Here is a 5,505-nt window from a genome sequence, read left to right as displayed (position 1 = left end):
TCACAGACTAATGGACAAATGAGGCCAAGAATAATCAGCTTCCTTTTATAGAAAGCAATAGGTTGAAATAGTCACTCAATTCATTTGCTAAACACCTGCAAAAACATAGACCCAAAAATATAATATGATTTGAATGCTAAAATACCCATTCTCAATCACATGCTTCACCTTATGTTTGGCTTCAGATTAAAGCTATAGCTACAGGAAAATGGGAGGAAAAAGTCAATTTTTCCCTGTGAAACATGGTTGAATAGAACTGTTTTGTTGAACATCTGGGGCTGTGTAGATTTTACAACAGCAAATGGACAAATCGGTGTTGCTACAGCTAACGTAAATCTTCAATTTAATATATGTATTGAATGAAGAAATATGTCTATGACATTTCATTAAGGAGGTTATCAGTTTGATTATTGTGATATTTCTGTGACACTTTCCAAGGTACAATTATCAATTTGATTGTTGTAAGTCAAACTGATTTAGAATTCAGTTGATTTTACTTAATAGATTATTTTAATTTAAAAAATCTCAGAGTCAAATCAAACACCATAAAAATAAGTTTTCAGGATTTTTAATTAATCAGATAGCTCAGTCATGTTATTAAATTTTAAAGGTTTTTCACAAAGTTAACCCTTCCTTCTCCATCCATCCGAAATGGAAGGCAATGGACCTGCCAAAGGAAATGGCCCCAGAATTACTCCTGACCACATGGGTACATGATAATAAGCCACTGACACACGCTTTAAAAGATCTTTTAAGGTGAAATCAGTTGGTGAGCATTTTGCACTACTTCCAATCGTCAGTGCCTGTATGATTCCATCTCCCTCCTCACTCCTTCACCCAGTCCTCTTGATTTAGAGATGTTTGGAGTTCTGAAGAAAGCTATTGAACTCTGCTCAGAATCTCTTGTGTCATGATTTTGAATGCATGGGGAGCTTTAAAAATTCTCAATGTTGGGGCGCCTGGGAAGCTCAGTCGGTTAAGTGTCTAACTTCAGCTCAGGTCATGATCTCACGGTTCGCGGGTTCGAGCCCTGCGTAGGGCTCTGTGCTGACAGCTAGCTCAGAGCCTGGAGCCTGTTTCAGATTCTATGTCTCCCCCTCTCTCTGACCCTCCCTGGCTCATGCTGTCTCTGTCTGTCTCTCAAAAATAAATAAAAAACAGAAAAAAAATTTAAAAAAAATTCTCAATGCCCATGTTGTACCCCACACTGATTTAAAAACCTCCTGGGTGACACAGACATCAGTAAATTTTTTAAAGTGCTTGAGGTTATTCCAATATCCAGCTGAGGTTAAAACTATTGTCATAAAGCAACAGTTTATGCAAATAATGTAAGGGACTGGTTATTTTCAATCCCGCTTCCAGAGACGCTTTATTTGAAGGGGAGGGGGGGGCACGGGGATCTGAATTTTTAAAAATAATCCCCAAGGTCTTTCGGTACAAGTGATACATGATCCACATACAGTGTCACATGGGGATCGTACGTACTCTACATTTTTAATTTATTGGTTATCCCTCTCTCATTTGTGACTTTGTTACTAGTCTCCCGTCCACTGACATTTTTATACATATACACTTATTCATTTCTATCACATAAACAAAATCCCTTCTTCCATAGCTCTCTTTTACATGTTGCTCTCTCTCTCTCCTCAGAAAAGTTTTAAAACAGAAGTCTTAATCATGTATTTGCTCTTGCCTACACTATTCATTCTTCCACCCAGGACCAGCTTGAGGGACAGGCAACATGCATAGGCACAGGAGCAAGTTTGGAAGTGCCTTGCACTTGCTTTAGTGACGGCTCTATGAAGATTCTTAATAGTCTTTTAAAAAGGGATCTTGAGTTTTTATTTTGCACCAGGCGCTGAAAATTAGGTAGTCAGTTCTTTTCAGGCATTCTAAAGTCCTGGTTTCTTATTTTGACTCATCAGTAGCATTTAATAAGGTTGATAATTTTGTCTTTGAAATACTTTTGTATCTCCCTTTACTCTGCTTTCTTTTAATTTTGCTGCACCTGAGTTATCTCAGCCTCCCTTCCAGGCCTTTCTTCCTCCGGAAGCTTTCTACATTCTATTTCCTCTCAGCATTCCATGCTGGGTTCTCTGTTTTCAGATATTTTCACTCTTCACAGGCTCCCTAACTGATTTCACCAACACCTACACGTATTTATCACAGATTGCCAAAATGGTATCTTTTATCAAGAGCTTCATACCTGAATATCCCACAGAAGCTAATCATTCAAAAAGAAAACATCCAGATCTTTTCATCTTTTTCTAAATCGAATCTGTTTCTATAATACTTATCTGAATTGTGAACTCATTGTCCTCTTTGTTTTCCAGGTAAACACGTAAAATCAACCTCAGCTCTCGAAGTCAAGTCTATGTTATATTTGTAATTCCTCCTGAAAGTCATCTATCTTGCCCATTCCCACTGCCATATTGCATTTCAGACTTTTATTGTTTCTGATCCACAGCTGCATTATTGGCATAAGCATTTTCTTTGCTTTGAACCCTTTAATTCCCCATTTTCTTTTTTTTAATTTAAAAATTTTATTTATTTTTTTTTTACTTTATAAAGTTTCATATTTTTTAACATATGCAATTATTTTCCATCATTTACAATACAGTAGTTGCAATGACATTTTCAATGCTGCCAAAGAGATCTTTCAAATATATAAATCAAACCATGGAATTCTTATAATTTAATCCCAAAATAGCCTGTGATCACTGTTCTCAACCTTAACAAAACAAATATTTTCTTTTCATAGAAAATCTCTTGTAAAAACGATTTATTAATATTAAGGAAAATTCATTAAAAATTATATACCTACTCCAACACTTATAAAAAACAGTATAGTATCCTTTTGTATATATATCCTTTTGAGAAATAAAATAAGAATCATTTTATTAAAAGTATATATTTTTTCAAGGGCCCCTGGGTGGCTCAGTTAGTTGAGCATCAGACTTCAGCTCAGATCATGATCTCACGGTTCATGGGTTTGAGCCCCGTGTCACAGGCTTTGTGCTGACAGCTCAGAACCTGGAGCCTGCTTTAGATTCTGTGTGTCTCTCTCTCTGTCCCTCCTCTGCTCACTCTCTCTGTCTCTTTCTCAAAATAAATAAACCTTTTAAAAAATTTTAGAAAGTATATTTATTTCAGTGTTTAAATATTTGAGAATGACTGCTTTGAAAAACATACTGAAATAATAAAAAATTTGTAGCTATCTATGGAACTATAAAGAATATTACTAATACTATTAGTCTTTTTTTATTGATGTATAGTTGACATACTACATTATATTAGTTTCAACATGCAGCATAGCCATTGAGCAATTCTAGATTTGCTAATTAATTGATGAGCAATGCTACTATTAGGAACACTGATGGAATTTTGCAAAATATTAGGAATTTTTAAAAAATTATGTATTTATTTTGAGAGAGATATGGACAGCACAGATGGTGGATGGACTGAGAGAGAGAGAATCCAAAGCAGGTTCCATGCTGCCAGTGCAGAGCCCGATGAGGGCTCAAACTCATGAAACCCTGAGACCATGACCAAAGCCAAAACCAAGATTCCAATGCTCAACCAACTAAGCCACCAGGAATGCTGGAACTTTTTTTAAAAAATAAAACTCTGAACAAAAGAAAAGTAGAGTCATCACTTACTTTGTATGGGAGTTACAATACTGGACAATTCAATATATAGTAAAAAACTACTCAAAATATTTTGTGTTTGATCACAAATGGAGTTGATTCTAAGCACATATAATTATAAATAGGTTTGCATATACACAGATAGAGGGAACATTGAAAATCATGCAGCACATGGCACTGGGATTTATAGAACAAAACTGTGTTGCATACTATAAAGTGACACCTTGTATTCACCAAATGTCACTCCATAAACGTTCTTTGAGAATCTAAGCAGTCAGACTCTTTATATGCCTATATATTTATGCAGGAATCTCATAGCAAAAAAAAAATCAATTCCAGGATGAGACACTTTCTGACATGTAGAAATTTTAATTCTGTGTCTAAACTAAGGACTTGGATATGCCTTGAGAAATTCTTCTCTTCCTTAGCTGCTAAAGTTATTAAAGATATTGGAATAAACATCCTCGTAAACCTGTATTTTTGTTTTAGTAGCACTCTGTAACCATGATTTGAAGCAGTCAAAAATGGGTACAGATTCAACTGAATAATCAAGAATCATTCTTATAATAAAGGAATTGTTGGGGCATGTGGGTGGCTCAGTCAAGCGTTGACTTTAGCTCAGGTCATGATCTCAAGGTTCCTGAGTTTGAGACTAGCATGGGACTCTCTGCTGTCAGCTCAGAGCCTGCTGAGGATCCTCCATCTCCCTTTCCCTCTGCCTCTCCCTCACTCTCATATGCACTCTCTCAAAAATAAACAAATATTAAAAAAAAAAGAAATTGTCAAACCATGCTGACATTTTCTTTCTCCTTCAAAAATTTTTAGTGTTATATATACATAAACATTGCAACTATATATAAAAATTATTTTGAAAGGCACCTGGGTGGCTCAGTTGGTTAAGCATCTGACCTTGCTTAGGTCACAATCTGCAGTTTGTGAGGCTGAGCCTTGCATCAGGATCTGTGCTGACTGCTCAAGAGTCTGGAGCCTGCTTCAAATTCTGTGTCTCCTTTTCTCTCTGCCCCTCTCCTGCTTATATTCTGTCTGTCTCTTTCCCTCTCAAAAATAAATAAATATTAAAAAAAAGTTTTAAAGGGGGTGGGGGAAAATTTTTACAAATTATTTTGAGTATTTTAAGTCACCACACTCAAATCCATGCTTTTGAAAATTGCTACTTTAAGTGACAAGCAAATATTCTAATATGTAACAGAGAACTTCTACTCCCACCTTCTTCGATGTTCCCTTCTTATCATTGTTGAGAAGTTTAGGAACTGTATCCATTTTCCAAATTTCCTTGTAGCTGTGATTCTGAATGCGAAGTTGTTTCTGCTAATGAAACTCCCTCAAATGATATTTCAAAGGAGAAAGGGAGAGCAGGTGTATCTTCCTTTGCCTGTGTTACTGACTAAAAACAAGTTGTGAAAAATGCAAGTATTTTGGTGGCCAGTTCTCCTATTCCAGTATTGAGTTGCCAGTTTTCTAGGCTTGAGGAAGTGTGATGGTGTTACCAGGAAAAATCGAGGAAGTAGAACTCAGGATCATAGCTATTACTTTAAGGTTAGCATTAAATTCAGAACAGATTTGGACTTCTGCTTTTCACTCTTCTAGTCCTTCCAACATTTTTGTAATATGATCTCTTTTTTTCCACATTAAAGTCCATTCTGACCAAAATAAGCCATAGTCCAGGTCACTTGCTTTATGTCAGAATTTAACATTGAAAAGATTAGAGAGTGGTTATGTCACCTGGTCTGGCGTCTGTAGAGAGGTATACTTGGTGCTAGGTACAGATGAACACATCTACAGAATAGAATTCACGACAGTAACGGTCTCCCTGTTGTATTTCTTCTTATAGAAGAAA

This window comes from Suricata suricatta, chromosome 14, assembly GCF_006229205.1.
Source record: "Suricata suricatta isolate VVHF042 chromosome 14, meerkat_22Aug2017_6uvM2_HiC, whole genome shotgun sequence".
NCBI classification, from domain to species: domain Eukaryota; kingdom Metazoa; phylum Chordata; class Mammalia; order Carnivora; family Herpestidae; genus Suricata; species Suricata suricatta.
The sequence above is the reverse complement of the archived record's forward strand: the minus strand, read 5'-3'. Positions refer to the sequence as shown.